The sequence below is a fragment of the Caretta caretta genome, chromosome 4 (genome assembly GCF_965140235.1).
Source record: "Caretta caretta isolate rCarCar2 chromosome 4, rCarCar1.hap1, whole genome shotgun sequence".
Lineage (NCBI taxonomy): Eukaryota > Metazoa > Chordata > Testudines > Cheloniidae > Caretta > Caretta caretta.
This window is the reverse complement of record NC_134209.1, coordinates 122483368-122507050: the sequence shown is the minus strand read 5'-3', so window position 1 is coordinate 122507050 and position 23683 is coordinate 122483368. Positions and strand designations below refer to the sequence as shown.

Here is a 23683-nt window from a genome sequence, read left to right as displayed (position 1 = left end):
TATTTTTGCAGAAGAAGTTCCCAGCTCATGAATATCCTTGTACACGTCTCTATGCATTCCCTTCCTCCGCACCCCCTTCCCCTTTTCCTGCTGAGAGGGTCACACAGCCATAGGAGAGCCTGCCCCCCTATTTACATATCAGTGTGCAGATTATACACTGAAGAATAGTACTGCAGTTTACTGCTTCCAATTTTTTTTTAACTTTAAAAATCTCGTTTGTATGAATCTATTTTTATTTTGTTTTTAGTTTGGCATAAGAATTCATTCTGAGTTAGGATGTGCCTATATAAACAATTGTAGTATTTCAGTTTTGTGCTGTATAGTGCCTTGCCCTTGAGATCTCACAATGTGAAAATGTTTACAAACTTTACCAGTTTCAGAGTAGCAGCCGTGTTAGTCTGTATCCGCAAAAAGAACAGGAGGACTTGTGGCACCTTAGAGACTAACAAATTTGAGCATAAGCTTTCGTGATGAAGTAAGCTGTAGCTCACAAAAGCTTATGCTCAAATAAATTTGTTAGTCTCTAAGGTGCCACGAGTCCTCCTTTTCTTTTTACCAGTTTTGTAGATGAGTAAACAGGCAGAAAGAGGTTACGATTTGCCTGTGGTCACACAATGAATCAGTGACAGACAGCTGGGAATATGCTCTACTCTGGAATCCCAGCTAACTCTTCCCTGGTCTGATTACTAGACGCGCCTGACTCCTGTCTCCCCTTAAATACTCTAGCGCACATATAAAAACAGACTCTGTGGTGTCTCAGCAGAAATACTATCGGAAAACCATAGTGTATGTAAAAAGGGGCCATAAGGAGATGATGTTTCAAATTTAGAAAGAGTATTGGTGAGACTTCCCTGAGATTCAGTCTCAATTGAGTGGATATCCATTGTGATCAGGGAACAGCATAGTAAGAGTGAGACTTGGAGATGCAGCCTCAGGGGATTTATGTGGTTATAGCTCTAGATGATCCTGTAACACGTTGGAAATGAGATACAAAGGGCTCTATTCTGCCCTCATTTACATAGCACTTAACTTCAGATTTTCATGCCACTTAAACAAGAATGTCACATAAAGCATCTCACTCATTTAAAATGATATAAACTATTCTCCCATCAAGATTATCCCATGCAGCTCAGATCATGTTACATTTACATGAGCAGAGATGGACTTTGGAAAACTGGGACAGAGATTAAAATAGAGGCTGTGAGAAAATTAAGCTGAATTCTCCTTCATGCTCAGAAGTATGCAGCCAAATTAGGCATAGCCATTAGAACTTCTCTAGTAGTCTGTTTACATGTGTATTTATTAGTACAAATAGGTGCGTTGTACTGTAGTTTATATAAATGTACATGCACTTTTTCACTAGGAATCTACTGGAACTTTCAAAATGTCATGCTCTAAAAAAACTGTCATCTAATCTGCTGTTGTATATGTACATATAATATTGAGAATAAAGGGGATGGTTACATTGCAAATTCCACATGTCATATTCATTATGTTATCAGAAATAAATGTTTCCTATACTTACATATACATTACTGCCATTAAAAAAATATTTGACAGTTACCAAGCAGAGGTATGACTGATCCCTATTTTCCCCCTATATTAAATGTAGAGAAATACCATGTCATCTTCATCTCCATTTCTACTGTATGTGGTAATGTGGCAAATGTTGACTTTGAAGGGAAGCTATTATACAGTGTGTGTAGCACACCACCTTTTATGCTAAATCCCACTTGAATATATTAGTGTGTCTAATACACTAGTCTGCTGTACTACCCACCAAGGACTTTTACCTTCTAACAGTAAAACAAACGCACTCCAGCCAACCAAAAGAGAAGGATTATCTGGGTATGATATTTTTATGCATACCAATTAGTCCAGATACAATGGTTAAATTTCAGATGCTAACTATTCTGGCTACAATGCCTAATAGGATACCAGCTACAGGTGTGATTTTATTCTCCAGTAGGATCGAGGATAATTTTACTCTTATGTAGGCACAAATTGTACAACTCTCATCAAAGTCAACAGTAGTTTCAAGTACAATAGCCAAAGGGCAGAATTTGGGCTTCTCTGTGATCTTTTATTGCTGTGCTCTTCACGATCAATCAAGAATTTATCTGGTATTTACCTTGATTCTTTTTGATTTACACCTATTTTGTAATATTGCTGTTATATCTGTTGGATAGTTTTAGGACATACCTACTTCAGAATGTTCCATTTGGGAAATATATAGGTTATCAAAACATGAATATAGAGGTATTTTGCATTGACATGGTTGTGAAGTGTCAAGTGTACTTCATTTGTCTGTGAAAATCTCAAAAGGTTCTGTTTGGGATCAGTTTCTTTGGATGTTTATCCAAACTAGAGCTAAGCAAATACTTGGGGGAAGGGGTGGGGATGTTTGTGAATATTCACTCAAACATTTTGAATTTTACTCAGCTGTATTGATGATGCTCTATCGTTTTCACTGTCCAAAATGTTATAGCAACATATGCACTAGCAGAAGTATTCAAAGCTACAGCAAATTGCAAGATAATACTGGGTAATATTCAGTGAAAGCAAATTTCAAATTTGAGTAAACTGATTCTAAGAGTTACAGTCCTGCAATCAGAAAATAGGAACAATACTCTCTCTGTCAGAGGGTGGAGATGGATGGCAGGAGAGAGATCACTAGATCATCTCTTTCTGGTCAAACCAAAAATCTCTTAAATTTCTAATACCCAGTGTTTGCGTAGGACCAGCTTGAGCTCTATGGACCAAAATATTATTCACCAGATAATTTTGAACAATGAATTAATTTGTGAAGTTTGAAAGCTGCTTGAAGATAATTCATGAACAGGAACAAATATATGTATAAAATTACCAATTAGCTCTTTCAGCTCTAATCCATGGGCTGGAAATCAGGACAGAACAACTATTCCTTTATCACAAGATTACTCCTAGTTCACTTCTGGTCCCAGACGAAACTAAGAAGCACAGGGACATGTCAAAGTTCAAAATAATGCCAAGGGATAAAGGATAGAGAGTTACCTACATTTTTTCCAATCTCAAATAATTTTCAGTTTGGGTTTGATCTGAGTTCTGGTTGAAAGATGAGGGGGCTTCCTATTTTATCCAAACCAGTTCACTTGTCCCCATCATGCATCTATTTACCACCTGTTAGATAACCAAAGGGTGTAGTGAACTGAACAGCTACGGCAGGGTTGGTCGAACTGTAGCTCATGATCTGCATGTGGCTCTTTTACAGCTAAAGTGTGGCGCGTGGAGCCTCCCACGCCCCCACCCCACATTCTCCATCTAACAGACTGGGGAGGGAGCTTGGGGCTTCTGCCCTGCAGTGGGGTGGTGGGGTTAGGGACTTCTGCCAGAGACAACAGATGCCTGCTGAGAGTTGGGGGGGAACAATTTAAAGGTTCACCCCTCCACCCCCAATTTGAGGCATGCCCCCGCTCTTACCCTCTGCGGCCCCACCCTAAAGTTCCCAGATGTTAGCTCTGCGAGGAGAGGCAACTGCAAAAGCAGGGTTCTCCCTGCAGCTCCCAGCTGTTTGCTGCAGCCCCTCCAAAGCTGCATCTCTCAGCTTGCCGGCTCCAGCAGCTACTGTACAGGGCGGGAGCCTTGCAACATTATGTGACTGAGTGGGGCCAGCAAACCCTGGCAAAAATCTGGGGGGGATGTCACCGCACATGGACCCCCACGTGTCTCCTCTGGCTTCTGCCCACTGGCAAGGGGGGCTTTAGGGCTTCACCCCAACAAGGCTGGGGCTAAGAGCTTCAACAGGATTGGGGCTGAAGCCCCAGACCCCCCGACCCACAGGGCTGAAGCCGCAAGCCCCTGCAGTTGTGCCTCATGGGGCTGAAGCCCCAGCAGGCTCACCCTGGCTCTCAAACTTCTGAAGATTGTCATATGGAGGACCTATACGTTTGGCCACCCCCGAGCTATGGAATGGGTGAAGACTTCTTCAGTCACATGTGCAGTCTAGGAACTTGTGCATACGAAGAGCGTATGTTTGGCTATTTTTTCAAGCTGTTTTCTTCCACAGACCTCACAAGACTGCTTATCTGACACTACTTGCTCAGCCAAGGAACAGTGATCATTGACTTTATTTTTATAACTCTAAAACATGATTAGCGCGCTAACCATCAAAGAAGTTGCATACCCTTCACACAACATAACAAAAGAAGGCATCTAGTTGCATTGGCCTCATATGTCATTGTACTACCACATCACAAGTTGCTGCACTGATAGAAGAAGTCACATATCCTCTAAAACAACAAGGAAGAAAAAATGCATCTATAACAGTCTTTGAAAGGTCTGTAAATGCATGTTAGGCACCAACTAAATTTCACCAAAACAATACAAGCTGCACTGACAGCAAAGTCATAAAGTCACATAGAATTTAAAGTTGCCATTGGGGAACACGACTGTATAAAGCGTATGCATGTGATATTTCTAAATGAGTCTGTCTTTGATCTTCACAAGGATGACTATATAACCAGAACATAAAATGTGCTCTTTAGGCACATTGAATACAGGTACAATAGTCATTCTTAAAACTTCCACTTGTCTCATGAGTATCTTAAACAACTAAATTTTACCTCAAGTTGCTGGTTCTTCTTGTGGAAAGGGCCAATGTTTATATGAACTGCTGGCACTTAAAACAATGCCACTACAATCTCATGCAGCAAAATGTAACAATAGAGGGTAAATAAAGATAATTTAAGTTTTGGGCATCACTTTGGCCAGCATTCTGAAGTCAACTAGAATCCAAAGAAACACCACGGACCACTCCTACCTTCCCATCTCCCTGGCTGTCTAATGGAGTTCTTCAAGGGGACAGAAGCAGGTTTCAGACAGTATGAGGTTCCCCTACTTAATTTTTTTAGCTACCTACTTGAGACCCAGGCTGCACGTGGCATTTCCCACTGGGAGAGAGAGGAAATTCATGGATGGAAATAGGCCATTTTTTGCCTTCCAAAACTGCCTTTTACTCAGATATTTTTGTGGGGAAGAGAGGATTGAAAATATGTTTTTATTTGTGTGTCATATTTGTGACAAACATGGGACCATAGGAAGCCACGTATTTTTGAGCAGAATTCCCAGTGATTTCCATTCAGATTGTAAGCTCTCGTCTCATGTGTAAATCCACAAAAGCCAGGCCTACTGAGCATGGCACTCTGTCCCTCTCTAGTGGTGGGTAGGCAACTAAACATTGATGAGCCTGTTACAGCCTGGGCTAAGAGAACTGGCTCTTTTAGCTCAGGCAGTAGAGGCTTATGGATTAAGATGCAAAGGTCCTAGATTTTCTCCCTGATGCAGACAACCCAACCAGGCTGGCAGCGTTACATACAGTTCTTAACACAACATAGCCTAAGCTCTGTTAGAGCCTCTAAATACTCCTGAAATACAAATAAAATGGATACCAATATAAGGCGCACACATAGAGAGAGAGGCAGTTCCAGGAACTGTATGAATTATATTGCCAGGCCCTTCCGCTATCAAATACAAACAACATGTAGGGGTGTACATTTTCAGAGAAATGTGTGCACTGTTACTCATCTAATCTGACCATCACGTGTGCTTTATTGAAGTGAGATGAGACAAGCTGAGCTGTTAAAAAGAATTTCCCTTTTACTACTTTAATTTTCCTTCTTATGCATGCTCCTTCATGCTGTAGCGTGGGCACTGAAGGCTGAATGAAAACACCTTAGTGCACCTCTCAAGGGTAGTCATAATTTTTCAGCTTTTTGGGAGGAGAGGGGTTGAAGAGAGATATTTTCCTAAATTCAAAGTACAAAACCTACAGGTAATTTGATTGGTACCTGGGAAACAGGAGGGGGAGGGAGGCGTGGGGAAGGAAACAGGGAGAGTGAAGATGTGGCAGAGCTTGTATTTCAAGACACAAATAAATGTCTTTACTGTCAAACTCGTATCACCAAGACATTAGTTCATCTTTGTCTGTAACAGATAAAATATCGCTGATAGGAAGTTTTGCTGTAATTCATTAATTACTAACCATATTTAAACAAACCAAACATAGTCAGGCTTTCTGGAATGTAACGTGTATGAAGGATACTGTACTAAATAAAGTTGCATAACTTTCCACACCTACTTTGTGTACAGTAAACCAAAAGTAATTCTGCAATTTGACAAAATTTCTGCAACATGGAAAGAGACAGTATAAACAGTCCAGTACAATATGGCGAGAACAGCTCACTGCTGTTAGCAGGAGCCCTCTTTCTCTGACAACTTCAGAAATGCATTTTAATAGAATAGCAGCCACTACAAAATGATGGTGTTGGCTGGCCCATATACTATATCACTAATTAGAGAGAAGGTATTTACCAACAAGGTTTCAAATAAGGTATAGCAAATGGTTCAATATAATAAACGTTAGTATTTTTGATATGATACCAAAGAGGTTTACAGAACTATGACAGCTGGGAAGAGGCAGAGGGCTTTTTCTAATTTGACTTTTTCCACAAGTATCAGTTAAATACATACATGTGAGGCACTTTTGCAAAGAATCAGAAGATGCTTCCACACTAGAAGATAGAGACATAAAAAAGCAATGTTATTTTAGGAGAGGCTGCAGGAAAGTTTGTCCTAATTTCGAGAACTTTAATTCTCATAGACACATGAATTGCTATGGAGATAAGAAAGGGGAAAGTTAATTTTACATACACATGCGCATATACCAGCTGCTGAGCAAAGCATATTATACAGAAGCCCCAACTGACATTAGAGCTCCATTGTGCTAGGCACAATACAAACACACAGTGAAAGTGTGTCCCGGCACAGAAGATCTTACAATCTAAACAGACAAGACCCAAAGGGTGGGAGATGAGGACTATAAGTATCCTATTTTAGGTTTCAGAGTAGCAGCCATGTTAGTCTGTATTCGCAAAAAGAAAAGGAGGACTTGTGGCACCTTAGAGACTAACCAATTTATTTGAGCATAAGCTTTCGTGAGCTACAGCTCACTTCATCGATGGAGGCTCACTTCATCGATGAAGTGCATCCGATGAAGTGAGCTGTAGCTCACGAAAGTACTCCTTTTCTTTATCCTATTTTAGAGGATGGGGAACTGAGGCACAGAGAGAGTAAGATTCTAGCATCACACAGCAAGTCTAAGGGGAGCTCACAGTTGAATTCAGATCTCATGTGTCTCAGTCCATTGTCTTCCTCTTTGGTAGAGGATACATGAATAAACTATAGTTGTGACCCCACGGAAAATGTAATCGAAGCAAGTTGTCTGAGCAGCAGCACAACAACTGAAGTCAATGAGCAACAACTGAAGTTCTACACAGGAAGAACTGGTTCCAGGATTGGTTCATAAGAATCTCTTTATTTTGGCCATTATTGATACATTCCTGTGAGCAATGGATTTAAGAAAAGGTCATTTGAAATGAAAAATGCCTAGTGCTAACATTCATTATCTGTATTTCATAGTATGCATCTGTGATGGAGGGACTGGGACCTGCTCATTATGTACACTGACAAAACAAACATTGTTTGGAGGGTTTTCACAAGAGGTCTTACCTAAAATGGATATAGATAGCCAAAGCAGTCTCTGAAAGAGGATATGTGAGCTAGAGCCTTTGAGGGATTGCTCTTAATCATCACTAATGGATCTGGATATCCTCAATGGTCCATGTCCTAAAGAAAACAGTGAGTCCAAACCGAATTATGTGTGTAGATAACTGGAGGGAAGCGGGGAGGTGGGAGGGGGAAAGTGTTTTGGAAAGTAAGGGGTAGTAAGCCCTAAATCAGGGCAGACTTGATAAGAGAGCTTTCCTAATTAATAAAAAAGGAGTTGTTGGTCTCTGGACAGGAAAGGATGCTGACAGCTGGACCAAAGTACTCAGAGAGAAGGAATTGGTTCACGAGGGATGTAAGTGATTCACTTTTCTTCCCCCCCCCCCACCATAACTAAATTGAAAATGCCTCATCTGGTTTAACTGATGAGAAGTGTTAGTCAACTGTTTCTTTTGTTTTAATTCCATTTTCTCTCTGGTTTTAATAAATCTTGTTTTGATTAAGATTACAATTGTCTGTGGAATCTAAAATCCTCTATCAGTCTCATTTGGGTTACCATCAGGCCATGGCAGGCACATACCAGGGAAGAAGCCAAAACACCAAGAAGGAAGGGAGTACAGGTGATGGTGTTGATCACAGCATCTTTCCAAGGAAAGTTACTCATCCTTCCTCCTTGGCCTCAGCAAGTAGCCACAAATGAGCACCATTCCTGGAATATCAAAGAGAAGGTTGACATGCTGGCAGAGTCAAAACAGTAAAATGCAGTATATCTGTTAAATATCAAAGACATTTCAGGACAATGAATGGTTTAATGCCCACCAACACTTACAATTTTCAGAAACAAGAGGAAGCCTTCATGCCTAATTGGTCCTGTTGACACCTGGTATTATATAGATGTGTATATAGATTTATCGGTTTTCACTGATGCCGGTAAAATCCACGCTAAAAAGGTCTGCTAAGAATAAAAAGCATTGACTTTAAGTTTGAATTTTCTTGCTATAGTTCATTTAAGGTAGACCAGTGGTTCTCAAACTGTGGTGCATGGAACACTGGTGGTCTGAGGAGCTGCTTCTGTAACAGTGTTGAAGTTAGAGAGACAAGGTAGGTAAAGGTAACATCTTTTACTGAACCAACCTAAGTGAAAGAGAGAAGCTTCCGAGCTACAAAGAGCTCTTCAGGACTTCTTCAGTGTTGAAGTGTCTGTCACCTTCAAGCACTTACACAGGTCAGGATCCTTTTACTGTTTCCAAAAGTTTGGTGTGTGGGTGTGTGTGGGGGGAGAAAGCAAGCATCATTCTGCACGCTTCAAGGACTCTCTTCACTGGGCATTTGCTATACAGTTAACCACATTTCAGATTTGTGGATGACTCAATAATTGTACACAGACACAATGTAGGACAGATCTAAAACTATAAAAATGAGAGGAGATTCAGCAGGAAAAAGTGTGATGGGAAGAAAAATAAGCAGCAAAGACAGAAAATGAGAGGATGCAAATAAACAGCTGCATCCCTAGGATTAAAATGAGTTTATTTTCATTGAGTCTCTGTAACACTGTCTTAATATGAGCTAAACCTTAGGTGCTAAAGGATGAGGGGTGGGAAGGTGTGCGTGTCCAAAACAGATTTTATCCTAAGAAATGGTCCATTATCTGAAAAGCTTTAAGAGCCACAGAGTTAACCCCTACATTTTGAACTGATATAGCTGTCCTTTATACTGTATTTTAAAGTGGTTTTATTTAGTAACTAACTTAGTTGTACATAGTTTTGATCTCAGAGGAAATCTACTGTATAAGAAACCCCTGTATACTATGGCTGAAGCCAATGGAATTTCATTAAGCACTCTCAATAACTTAATGTATAATTGTTAGAATTCCCTGTTGCCAGAAGCTGGGAATGAGCGACATCAGATGGGTCACTTGATGCAAGTAAAAATTAGTGCTTTCAGCTTCCCCTGCCAATACATTGGTGGAAAGGAAGCACTTGGCAGAGATGCAGAATTTGCCCCTCTCCCAAAAACCATGTTTACTGGAAGAAGGTTGTGGGGGAGCCAGGCATGAATCATTCCTCTACCTTAAGAACAGTGCTGGGGGAGGACTATGAACAGCATACAACCTTGTCCAAAAAACAAAGCTTCCAGGAAATGAGCGGGGAGGCAATGGGATGACCACGGACACGTCACACCCTAAGAAAAATGTTATTGAAGTGGAAGGTTCAGAACTTCCTCCTGAAAGAGTCCTGGAGTGGAGGATGGTAGCAAGGTCATGAAGACTTCTCCATAGTAAGCTGTGTGGAGCTTCCCCTGTGGAGAAGGTTGCTGCCAAGAGGAAGTTGGGCTGCAGAGCCTCCCTAATAATAATTCCTGCAGATGGGGGCAGAGGGCTGCACAAACCTGGCACCAGAGCACAAGGAGAAGCTCTCAACAACAAAGGTGGAAGAAGCTCATTTTTCTTACAAGCATCCAGACCAGTCTATAGCTATCCAAGCTGACTCTGAGGTTCACCCATCAGCTATACAGTGTTTGTTTCCTTGATGAGGATTTTTTTCCCCCAGGCAGAGCACAACGAGGCAAGGAAAGCCTCTGACCGCCACCCAATAAAATAACAACACATGAAATGAGGCAGAAGGCTCTCTCCTCTTCCCCATCATTTCCCCAGAAAAAGATCTGACGGTAGGAAAGGGCTATAGAGAGAAATACCAGTCTAATCCAAGTTCATTGTTTAGCAGCCAGTTCTAAGTCGTGTATTTAAGAGAGAAAGGGAGATTGAATCCTCACCACTGCTCCCTCCACCCAAACTCAGTTCCTTCCAAGACAGTTGCACACAATTCCTTCTTCTAATAGACAATTCTTTAAAAAAAATTCCTTATTGCTGTCAGCTTCTTTTTATTTAAAAATTGAGGCTGTGACAGCATGTGGGTGTGTGAGCCATGTGCGAGCAAGGTTGTTCAGGCACAATGATTAGTAGAGACATGCCAGAGTACCTACAGAAGATACTAGGACAGCATTTACAGAATGCTGGTCACCCAATGACCTGCACATAGCAAGGAATTAATCCACCTGCCCTGCTACTGCTTACCAGCAAACACAGTTGAGTGATTCAGACCAATCACTGAATCTTTTCTCAAATATTGGCAAAGTATGTGCAATAAATATTTTAATGCAATGTTAGCAGATTTTTTTTAAACTATGAGATTTCTTTTAAAAATAGATTACTACATAGATCAATATAACCTGCAGAATAAATCTTTCCAATAATGATATACAAGAGATTGTGACTCTATCTGTTGGTCTGAAAAGCCAAAAAGCTGAGCATTTTACCAAACTAGACGTGATTTTACCTTAAGGGAAAAGCCAGAATGAAGCAACACAATGCTATTTAGAAGAGGAAGCATGTGAGGACAGGATTTTCTTTTTTCAGTTCTGCAACTGGAAATTCATTTATCTCAAAGTTTTCAATGCATTTTAGTCTACTGAAAAAACACCATGGTTTACCTGAAGCTGTCCCTCTAGGTTCTTTAGGAATCCGTAATGGCAGATAGCTCTGCAGACTTGGAGGAAATGCAAGTGCATTCTAGTATATCAACAAATATAAAAAGAAATTCCACTATTTTGAGGATGATGCTGTAAAGATAAAGTGGGGAAGAAAGTGGGGACATTAGATAATCCCCATAGAAGACTAACTCTTTGATCTCCAGCATTTACATGCATTCCTTTACACTTCGTACATTGCTGGCATTTGATTTCTTACCAACAAAATACCACTACAACCCACATTTGAGCATTCCAGAAATAAAAATTCTACTTGATCCAGTTACATGCCTTCTAAATGCTGAGGGGAAAAAAGTGAGGTCTTCAAATGACCACAATTAATAAGTTATCAGCCAAACGCCAACCATTAATAATGTCTATTTAGTTTAGCTGCCTCTAAATATTAAGTCAAGCATGGCTTCTGCCTCCTCCACTAGAGTTGAGGGGTTACCATGATTTCAATGTTCCGTCTCTGATCAAATAGGCAAGTCATGCTCAAGGGATTGTGTAGGTGGAAATGCATTAATGCAGACATTTTCTTCACCACATTTCTGTTTGCATTCTGAACCAAGCCTAGTTTATAAGAGTTTTGCATCAAATTGCATGATTAAAACTCACTTTCACCTGTGTACTTGCCTGCAGCTGCCATGGCCAACTGACCCCACCATGGGCTAGTTTTTTCTTTTGATTCAGCTCCATCTTTGAAATATTCACATATTTGAGCAAATGGAAATAATGAGATATGATTTCTCGCGATATTGCCTGTCTGCTTAAATAAGTGGATATGTACCAAAGGAATCATATCAGTGACAGTCAGAGTAAGGGAAATGACTCACTAGACTAGCTTAGTAGCTACCTGTAACTACGGAGACTGTTAACAAAATCTTACATAAATACAAATAAATCATATAAAATAAATCATGATATAGTGTTACTACTAAAATCCAATTAATTTATTATTAAAATTAAATGAAAGCAAATAGCCTGCAAGTATCTGAGCAACAATTCCGTTTAAAAAAAAAAGTGGAGGGGGAAGGGTAGTATTTTTGATAAGGGTGAAGAAGGGAGAGAAGAGAGAAAGCCAAGGGAAGACATTTTCTTAGATAATAACATCAGAGTACAGTTGGCTGTTTAACTGGATACGCTCACTACAGTGGAGAGATTTAAATTGCAGAGAACTCAAGAGTCAGACAAAGCTGGGAATGGATGCTTGCTTAATACTTGCAACACCTCTCGGTTTTAAATATGCGTTATTCATACCTCAGAGTAGTAGCAATAAAACAAAGTAGTCAGAATCAGGGCAGCATAATGCGTGTTGCACATTTCCTTAACTTGACTGTGAATGGCATACTTGAAAATGAATGTCAACTAATTAGCTTGTTAAATACAGTACACAAGGCATGAGCCTGTTTTAGTTACTCCTCAAAAGCTTTCAGGAGTCTTCTTGCTTCTAGTAAAAAGCCTTGCGCACCATTCAGACCAGCTGGGATTCTGATTATGACATAGGAGGACTTGTGGCACCTTAGAGACTAACAAATTTATTTGAGCATAAGCTTTTGTGAGCTACAGACTAACACGGCTGCTACTCCGAAACCTGTGATTATGACATGACACCGCATTCAAGAGCAGAAAGTGGAAACCCTGGAAATCCTCATATATTAAAACTTTAGGGAGAGTATTTTGTTTCCTTTCTGCTTAATTAACCTCTATCAAGTAAGCTTCCTTACTGTAATTTCTGATTCTTGCCAACTGTGTCTATGCAGAAACAGTGTTACTGGGACAAATTCATTTCAACCACATTTGATGTCCAGTTATTCCATTATTCCTTCTGATGGAATGAAATTTGGAGGTAAATTCAGAGATAACACAGTAAGCTCTTTGGGGCAGGACAGTCTTTTACTATTGCGATACGATATAGCACCTAACCCAGTGGATACCTGACCTAGCTGGGGCTGCTAGGTACTACTATACTACAAATAATAATTAATAGTAAAATAATAAAGCCTAGACCATCCTCCACTCTTCTCATTCATTACTTGCTTTCATAGCTCTTTCTTAATTACAGTCAACCACAGAAAACTATGAACACTAGAAAGTGTAGAAGTTGTAGAAGATCACTTCCAAGATATAGCCTGATAAAAGTTAGAGGTACAGATTTGCAATACAAATTCCAGTTGATGAAGCAGAAGTAATCCAAGCCTGGAAAGAGGTCATTTTCTGTTTGTTTTCCTATTGCAACCGTAGAGACAAAATCAGAAGCAATTCATATCTGATGTACATAAATCGACTATCTAGCCTGCCAAGCACAGCAGAAATGGTAATCGTTCCATAAGTGTTATCGATCCTGAAGAAATCGACTGGTGACACTTAACTAATACTGAGATCCAAAAGGTAAATTCCTGCTTCAAACTCTAAGATGAGAGATATGTATCAACCAGAAACCAACTTTACCATTAAGGTGGACTTCTTTCTCACTTTTGCGTAATAAGCATTTGTAGGGTTGCCAACTTTCTAATTGCACAAAACCGAACACCCTAGTCCCATCCCTTCTCCGAGGTCTCACACCCTGCTCACTCTATCCCCCTTCCGTCACTCACTCTCCCCCACCCTCACTCACTTTCACCAGGCTGGGGCAGGGGGTTGGGGTGCAGGAGGGGGTGAGGGCTCCATCTGGGGGTGCAGGCTCCAGGGTGGGGCCAGAAATGAGGGGCTCCGGGTGTAGGAGGGAGCTCTGGGCTGGAGCAGGGGTGCAGGCTCCAGGAGGAAGTTTGGGTGCAGGAGGGGGCTCAGGGCTGGGGCAGGGGTGCAGAAGGGGGTGTGGAGTGCAGGCTCTGGGAGGGAGTTTGGGTGTGAGAGGGGGCTCAGGGCTGGAGCAGAGGGTTGGGGTGCAGGAGGATAGGGGGTGAGAGGTGCAGGCTCCAGGCGGCGCTTACCGCAGGGGGCTCCCCGGAAACGGTGACATGTCCCTTGGCTCCTAGGCAGTGGTGCAGCCAGGAAAGTCTGCATGCTGCCTCCACCTGCAGACTCTGCCCCCGCAGCTCCCATTGGCTGTTGTTCCTGGCCAGTGGCAGCTGCGGAGCCAGCACTCAGGCAGGGGTAACATGCGGAACCCTTTGGCCGTCACTCCATCTGGGAGCTGAGGGACGTTGCCACTTCCGGGGAGCTGCGCGGAGCTGGGTAGGGAGCCTGCCAGCGCTGCCAACCAGACTTTTAACGGCCTGGTCAGCAGTGCTGACCAGAGCTGCCAGGGTCCCTTTTCAACCGTGTGTTCTGGTCAAAAAATGGACACCTGGAACCCTAAGCATTTGATCATATGTTGATGACATGAACACTACAGTAATTGTCTTAGAAACCCCAGCAACTGTTCAAATTATCACAATAGTGCAACAACTGAAAGAGTTAATTGTAAATATAATTAAAACCAGAAAATGTGTAAAAGTTGATCATCCTCAAAGGAAAACACCACTACACAGTGATAAAGTCTGATACTGTTTGAAAGAAAAGGAACAAAATGAACACTTGTCTGCATTACAGATTATGATGTAGGAAAGGGCTGGTGGAAATCCCATGCTTTAGTGTAACAGCAATGGCTGAGGGCATCCATGCAAATGCATAGGTAGGTAGGGTCTAATATATAGGTAGTTCACTCTTTACTCAAATGGCTGAATTCCAAACATACTTGAGTAAACTTATGAAACTAATTATCTCTTGTCCCCAAAAGTGGTCCTCATTCGAATCAATGATCAATGTGCTGCGTTCTCTCAAATACAAGTGGCACAGTACACAAAGCATGACCCCCCTCTCAGTTTCTCTATTCTATTTTGCAATACAGATACCGAGGAAAGAAACCAAACTAACTCTTCCTAGAACTAATGGCCGTAAGGGACCGGGGCATAGGCGAGCTGGCCTAGCAGTCACAGCTGGGCTGGTGTCCACAGGTCAAGAATGGCCACAAGGCAGTATAGTAGTAGTCAGTGAGCAGGGATGGGCATAATCACTAGAGCTAGAATCGATAAGCAAGAGTCAGGGTCAGCGTCAGGCCAGGGTCGGAGATCAGAGGTAATATGAGAATGGAATCAGGAGGCAAGGGTCAGGTCAGAGACCAGAAAGTAATGTGAAATCCGGAGTCCCAGCAGGCCAGATTCTGCATGGTTGCTCAGACAACTTCTTGGGATGCCATTCCAGGTTAAATAGTGAGCATGGGCCAATCAAAGGCTGCAAGGTGCTTTCACTCTGGACCCTTTGGACAGCACTTCCTGCGGTGTCTAATCTCTATAGTGCTGCTTGGATGCAAGTCTTCATGGCCTCGTGACAATGTGGGAACGTCAGCTGTTCCAGGCTCCACAGAGCTGGCTTCTAGTCAGACAGATCTTTAAAATGGCATGGCATCACAGCTACTTAATCATTTCTATTCCAGAATGTGCTTTAGTCTTACCCTGCAGAATTTTCAAAGTATTTTTCTTTTTAAAAAAAGTTTCATGTCTCTGCATCTCCAAAAACCAAGGAACAAACTGCATGTTTTGCAGCAAATCAAATGATACCTTCTGTTTCTTGAGTTCCTCTCTTGATTTCATCTTCCTAAGAATACACACATTAAGCCTCCTAGAGTGAATCTCCTTAGCAATGAGATTCTTCATTACAGAACTAGCATGCTTTTTTCATACAATAGATTGGCTATTTCTTACTGTTTACCTCTTGATCCTTCAAATTGTCTGTTAGTGGTTTCTCGGAAGGAATATTTTTATTGATTGCTCCTACCACTATGTCGCTCATTTCACATATTAACAAAAATGTTTGCATTTTGGCTTTTTAAGTTAAAAGCCTGAATTCCACTAGCATAGCTACCCCCCGCATCCCCCAGCTAACACCAAAGAGGCGTGGGGGGAAGGTGTGGGTTGAGATTTTTTTTTAAGCCAGTGATGCGGTTTTGCACATAATAAAAACAAATTTGTATTGCATAAGAAGATGGGAAGGAATTGAAAGTCAAAGGGTAAGTTCCATTTACATTTTCACTGCAATATTCAGACACAGCAATGAAGAGCTTGGAAAAAGAACTGAGGTGCGTGACTCAAGAAAATAAGTTTCACTGCCAAAAGCTGTGATTTAGCTGCTATGGCAATGGGCATTCTGTACATTTAGAAATAGCAATGGAGATCTTTTGGTGTTTGGTCTGGAACCAAAAAGAAAAAATATTTTGTACCTTTTTCTGTATTGTTTGTTTGGGGTAGGAAATCAGGGAAGGTCTTGAGAAGTAGTTTTCCCATAGGGTGAAGTCTCAGGGACCGTGGAGTTTTCTGCTTGCTTCTGAAGACCCGATCATTGAAGGTTAATCCATTCTTCATTCACTGAAGTAAGTTAATGGGAATTTTGCCTGAGTAAGGGCTGTAGGATTGGATTCATGATGTATTTTTAAAAATCCTATTACAGGGAAGAGGTGTGCATTGGTCAGTCTTCATCTTTCTGTCTTCTATGTCCATGTAGCGTAAGATAGCCTTTCAGTGGGACTACTCGTGTGTGTAATGTTAAGCACATGTATAATATCTGCAGAATCGGGGCCTATACTCTCAGCCACCCAGGAGAAGACAGAGAAAGGAGAGGAAGGGCAAAAGAGAAGAGCAGTATCCTTGCAATGTGTTCAGTGCCAGCAACAAGGAAACCTAAACCATCATTGATTTTCAGAGCAAGCACAAAAGCTAATCAGTTTCTGTTGTTGTTACAAGCTTGGCAAGAGAAGGCATACGTGGGGCCTGGTGGAACTGATAGCAACATTAGCGGTAGTAGTAGGCACCACCTCTCACATTCTGTCACTAACCTCAGCCAGAAGAGGTAGATGCTACTCTCTTCTCTCTTCTCAATAAAAAGAATCTCTCTCCTATGAATAATTGGCAAGTTTACTCTTTTCTCTTTAGTTTTCAGCATATACAACTGCATTGCATAGAGCATAGAAATCAACCTTTCTGGTCAACAGTATTAAAGACTTCTGTCATTTCCATAGCTGTACTAACAATCCACTCAGAGGTGTGGAGTCGTCTCCAGTCCTGTAAGATTAACAGGATTGGGTATCACTGGTGGTGGAGAGTGGTTCTGGTTAGTATAAACCCTAGTCAATGAGGGGCAGCCAATTTTCACATGGGATGGAGCTGCCTTTGGGTCCCCTGCAGGCGCCCCCCAATCCTGGGCAATCTCACCGTTCCAGGCAGGAGTCCAGTTCACTCCCAAAATCCTTTTTGATCCAATTACCTCTAGACCCTGGATGTATTCCCATCACAGGTTATTGGCTGGGAGCAGCCTTCCAGGGTCCTTTACCCATATCAAGTTTGCAGTGTCAGTGTGCAGCCAAACAAGGAGCCAGGAGAGAAGAAAAGTCAGCTACTACCCAAGGCTGGGCTCCTCTTGCTAATGGAGCTCAATTACAGCCTCTCTTCCTGGACAAACTCCCCAACCCTTTAGCAAGCTTCAGCCTTTTAAAGCTCCCCATCTGCTGATGGACCATGTTGTGTAGGTGGGCCTAATTGGCACTGCCGGTGCACAGGAATGCTTATTAACCTATGACAAGCATGAATTATACATACCTAAAACCATTAGATGTCATAATGTGTGCGCTACATTTTCAGGAGATATAGGGGCAGATGGTTCCATGGGAAATGGCTTGGCTTGGGAAGTTTTTTGTTTTGGTTTAAGTATTTGTGGCTGATTGAGCATGAGCCCAGGCACAAAATATTGCTACTAAGATGATGAAGAGATCAGCGGTGTTCTGTACTAGGGAAGGAGGGAATGGAAGATTGGGGAAGGAGAGAAGTATGCTTGTGGCATATCTTCCTGACCTACTTGAGCTCAGAAAGAATAAGAAACACAAGAAGATAGAGACAGGGAGAGGATTGTGCTTCGTGACCAGCTTTGAAACCTGTTTTTGTCACCACTGAAGGCACATCCATAGCATGCAGCCCTCCTACCTCTTACTCCCCTGGAGAAGGGTTATGTTTACCCCCTTCCCATTAATGATTGTCTTTAAAACAATTTCAAAAGGGTGGAAACTTCTTTTATGGGAGAATGAAGGCTGCCTAGTGAGGGCTTCAAGGGCATGAAGACATTAGTAAAATCATTTCCAGCCACTTCATTGATTATTAAAAGAAACCTCAACAATGCAATTATGTCAGCTAATTAAACTGGTTCTTTCCTGTTGCACTGAATTCCTTTTTGAGCATCATTACTTTCCTTGCAGCAAATTTCAGTACTTTGGATTAACGTTTCAAGTTAAGGAAAAAGAGGTTGAGTAGAAACTTAAAGCTGTGAGGATATCTTTGTGTGGTATGAGTATGTATATTTTATGTGGACAGTGAGAAGATGAGGGGTTGCATGAGCAAGGGCTTGAAAGTTTTCTAATGAATAGGGTAGTTTTTGGATAGGGTAATAGGAACATTAAATACAGAAAGATATTAGGTTTTTTTGCTTGTGTTAGATACCACTGATATATAGTCAGATTAAAAACAAAGGGAAAACTTGACAGGTCCAGTTAACACACCAGTGAAAGCAGCGTATAACCGTGTCATTACATCTAATTTGTTATTATGAATATTGTTTCTTGCTGATAGCCTTAGGGCACAAAATGAGGGGAGAGACCTGGCAAAGGTCACTGTCCTAGCAGATGACCCCTAATAAACAAAATAAACGTATCGTTACTGGAACAGATTCTCAGAGAAGAAGTGAATAGGATGCTAGCATAGGACTTGGAAGCTCTGGGTTCCAGCCCCTGCTCTGCCGTACACTTCCTGTGTGACCATGAGCAAGTCACTTAGGGCCACATTTACAGAGGTATTTAGGTGCCTGTAGATGCAGATAAGCATGCCTAACTCCCACTGAAATCAATCCATTTAAATGGGAGTTGGGTGCCTGAACACATCTCAAAATCCCACTAAGTGCCTATTTGCTTCTTTAGGCATCTAATACCTTTAAAAATTTGGCCTTTAGTATTTCTGCACCTTGGTTCTCCATCTGTAGAATGGGAATAATAGAACTTCCTCCCTCTTGTGAGGATAAATACACTAAAGAATGATATGCTCACATAATAGGGGCCAAGTCAGTATCTAAAGATGGATGACCTAACTTGAAGAGTGCATACCACAAACCTATTAAACCTAATACAGAGTGACACCCATATCATAAAGGCTATTACTATTACAATATTTTTAAAGATAAGAAGGAAACAGTCTTGAATGAGGGTGCTGGAAATAATATTTTCTGTTACCAGGATTAGAAATCTAGATGTGGATGCCTATGGATTTTTAAGTAATGAATGATTAATAATCACTATTTTTTCAGCTTTCATAATGGCAATGTCTGTATGTGTGTGTGTGTGTGTGTGTGTGTGTGTAACAAGGCCAGGTTAAGAGGACACAAAGGGAATGTTTTAGATTAAATCAGATGTGACCTGTTTGAAATCAGAAGCATCTGAGTGGCTTTAATTATGAGCCTAGGAGCAAAAGTTAAGCAAGCTTGAAGATACCAGCTCTTTCATTGAGGTTGGTGAACGGATAGAGAACTTTTAGAAGTCTGCCAGCTTTACAGCACATAGGTTTTAAAGCCTCTCATTCCATTGAAAGAAAGAAAGAAAGAAAGAAAGAAAGAAAGAAAGAAAGAAAGAAAGAAAGAAAGAAAGAAAGAAAGAAACTACATTTTTAGAAGTAATGAAAATCCAACCTGTCTACCTCTAAAGCATTTAAAGCTGAAACATATTCAGCCTTCCAATCCATGAATGGAAGTAAAGTAAAATGAATTAAAACACTATTGCTTTGCTGTAATCTGTGTTGTAGCATATGGTACATGTCTGAAGCTCAAAAATTCATCCCATGCTTTCCTGATGAAGAACTTTGACATAACCAAATAGATACTTCATCACAACAGCAAACTATGTAAAATCCCAATGGGCTAATCCAGGACAGTCATACCAACTAGTCAGTTGTGCCAAAGAAGCATGCATACCATAAATGGGCGGCCTTCAGATCTTCTGAAATCATTACAAACATTTTAGGTAAACTGCAACACAAAAAGTGGAGATGAAGTATAGCGGACGTGCACATGGAAAAAGTTATAGGGCTTCCCTAACTGCAAAGTTCAGATCTAGATTAAAACTTTATGAAAGTTCAGGGGATCTTAATATCCTGTGTTTTGGCCTGATCTTTCTCAAGGGAAAAAAAAGCCACTCTTCCCTATCCCCAAATCAACATCTATTTCCAGAACAGAACTCAATCTTTATACGGTTCTGCAATGTTCAGGATCCTCTCCTCCACCATTTGTGTAGGCCCACCTGGAAATGTCACAAGAAAGCTTTTTCTTACTGGCTTTTCAGCCTAAGTTTGCAGATGCAAGAGCTCAGCATGGTCATGAGAATATTTATCGAAATCAAACCCTAGCTCTGCACTTTGGGGTTCTTCCTTTGCCAGCAGAGAACAAGCTGCTGTCTTCTCGCACAATCTCAAAGTGTACCACAACAGTGTTCCTACAAGGCACCTAAGAATTAGTACAAGACTCAGATGATCACAAAAGTGGTTAAATGATAGGAGGTTTTGATAAGCATTTACTAAGTGCTGAAGATTTTCCAGTGGAATACTTTTCTGTCAGGAAATGCTGATTTGACAGAATTAAAACACTCTATGGGAATGTGTCAATTTTGTCAAAGCTTTTGACAGAAACCAGTCAGGCAGGTTGGCCAGCCTGGGCTTGCCCAGCTCCCTAACTCTTTGGGAAGCTGATATCCTAGGCTGCCCAGCTCCTTGTGCAGCTAGCTACCTGTTCCCCATGGATTCAAGGCAACAAGGGGAGGCAGCTGTTTGGTGAGCTGGTTCCCTGACTCCCCAGGCAGATGCCTCCTGAGGCTTCTTGCCTCCCCAGGTAGCCAGGTCCCTGTGAAGTCAGGTAGCCTCTGGGAGGCAGCTGTCCAGGTAGTTGGGCATCCAGGAGAACACCCAAAAATTCAGTTTCTATTCTCCCAAAATGGAATTTTTTCTCCTGTGAAAAAATCTGGGTTTTTTCCCCACATTTTATCCCAATTCAGAAAGATTGTGTTTATTTTTGCCAAAAAAATCAAAATTTTCCATGGATGAGAAATTCAGTTTTCCAGTCAGCTCTAATGAACTGGGAGAACAACAACATGTAACCCATGGATTTCATGCAGCCTGATCGGGTCATGAAATACAGACTTCCTCGCCACTTTTTTAATGAAATTACATGGCGAATACAAAACTAATCTAAAATAAGTCTGATTGCTGGCATACTCAAAACACACCAATTCTATGTTCCTATACATCTTCCAAGGAAGTTCCTATGTAAACAAATATTATGGGTGTGTGCATTTTTAAATGTTGTACACAGTATGTGCATATATACATGAATTAGTTACTGGCTTTGAGCTCCTGTTAAGTGGCCACTCCTGAGCAGCCCACCTTAGAAGGACCCCCACCAACTCAAAACAAATTTAACTCCTGACTAGACTAGAGCTGTGGGATTCCGTGGTAGTATCTAGTGCATTCTGCATACTTAGTGGCACTTGAGTTCCTAAGCCCCAAAGTCACTTTTGAAAATGGGACTTAGGCTCCTAGGTCATGCAGATGCTTTTGAAAATGTTGCCTCATGTCTCTTGTCACTAAATGTAGTTGCAGAAACTTTTCATTTTAAGTCTGCTGCTCAGTATAGTTGCAGAGATTAAGCAATATTGTACAATATTAAACTGATATTCAAGCACTCACCCAAACTGCCATGGGGGTAACTGTGGCAGAATCTTCAGTGGTTCCCCCCTCCGAAGGTGGGAGAACATGACCACGCCCAGTTGTCTCCATTGCGTGGTTCCAACACAGGCCCCACTTCCTTACTATTTGCCAGGGGATTGCTCTGCCATTTGTGGGCCTTCTTAAGTCTTTCTGGAGGGGGGATCAAAATGAACGCCAATGCATTCACCAATTTTTCACCAATTCTAGCCCATTACAAAACAATTCTTTAACCATTCCTAGCACATTATGAATAAATTCTTTAACCAATTATACCTCATCACCTTAGTTGATTTAAATCTTGCAAAATTAATTATACAACAGACAGAAATAATTAAAGAACCACAGAGAGACCATACAGATAAACAGTAGAGAAGTAGGGACCATAAAGGCAAAACTATGGAAGTATAGATTTCACAGTCACAACTGTTAAGCTGTTTCTTGTCAGACAGAATGCTATCAAACAAAGTTTTCTTTAAACATCTTAAGATCTGTTTCTTTATCTGGTGTTGGTAGCTACCATTAGGACAGGAGTGCCTTCTTAACAGCCCAATATTACATTGTTTTGATGCAATTTATATGGAATGTGAGGATGTGACTCTCTGCAGCTTAGCTCATGGCTGCTGTTTTTACTGCAGAAGACGACCTCAGACCTTACACACCTGCTCATTTTCCCACTGTACTCTCCTCAGGGTAACAGTGAAGCTGTCCTGGCTCCTCATTCTGCTTTTTAGGGCACTCCTGCTCCTCCCCCACACCCTGCAGTTTCCTCCCTTTTATAGGCCTCCTCCTCATCATGCATGATTGACAGGGCTGGAGTCGTGGAGCTAGTCCTGCCACCAGGGCCTCTCTGACACCTTTCTCATCCATGTAGAGTCTATGCACCCCACCACAGTAACTATGATACTGTTTTCTATGTTCTGCACCTTAAATTTAAAGTCTGCCTACACATGTGTTGGGGTGGGGAGGGACAGAGCTATGAGGCAGTGTAAGAGCTTAAAGTGACATACTCTACTTTCTCACTCAGATATTTTATACTTGCTCTCTCTTTGTTACTTTTCTTAATCTAAAGTAAGTCGCCTAGACTGACAGTACATGATTTGCAGTGTGCATATGGGAACACACAAAAAGATGGTATTAAATTATGTCTGCTATGTGCATATTTTTCCCTTGCCCATTTTCAAAATACCATTTAACAGGTACGGAGTGAAAAAACAGTTCAGACCAACAAAGAACCACCTCCCCATCACACAAAACCTTTGCCCCAAACTAAATGCAGACACTTAAAAAAAAATGTGGTTAAATTCCTCTCTTCCAATTCCCCCCTTATTTTACTTTTTTGCCCAATTCTGGGGTCTGGTCAGCACTGGAAGTGCTGATGTGTCACAAGAAAGACTTTTGCTGACCAACCAGAATTGGGAGGAACTTGAAATTTTACAAGGAAGTCTATTCTCCCAAGACTTCTATTCCATTGATGCAAGTCCTAGAGCTTGGTTCTAACTTTCATAGACTGCAAAATTTTCAAGACAGAGCCTCTGTGTGTGCACCTGCGTGTGCACAGTGCCTCCCACAAGGAGGCCAGGATCCTGACTGGTGACTCTGAACATCTGCAATATAGATATTAAATAATAATAATAAATAAGGGCCTGATTTACATATGTATTTAGCCATCTAAAGATGCAGAGAGGTGCCTAGTAGAATTTACACTAAGCAGGTTAGGGACCTAACTCCATTGAAGTTAATGAGAATTAGATGCCTACCCTGATTAGGTACTTTTGAAGATCCCCTGAGGTGCTATCTTCCTAGTTTTTTACATAGTGCTCATCACTAGAGTATCATGCAAATTAAACAAACAA

The 23683-nt window shown here is 41.3% G+C and overlaps 1 protein-coding gene and 1 long non-coding RNA gene across 2 annotated transcripts in view; one reads left to right on the top strand and one right to left on the bottom strand.

The window, feature by feature from the left end:
- Positions 1 to 23683, bottom strand: part of LDB2 (LIM domain binding 2) — a 514758-nt gene that overhangs the window by 321131 nt on the left and 169944 nt on the right. The gene's annotated exons all lie outside the window — the stretch shown is intronic.
- LOC125636155 (uncharacterized) overlaps positions 1 to 23683 on the top strand; it is a 57316-nt gene that overhangs the window by 9269 nt on the left and 24364 nt on the right. The window lies entirely within an intron of this gene.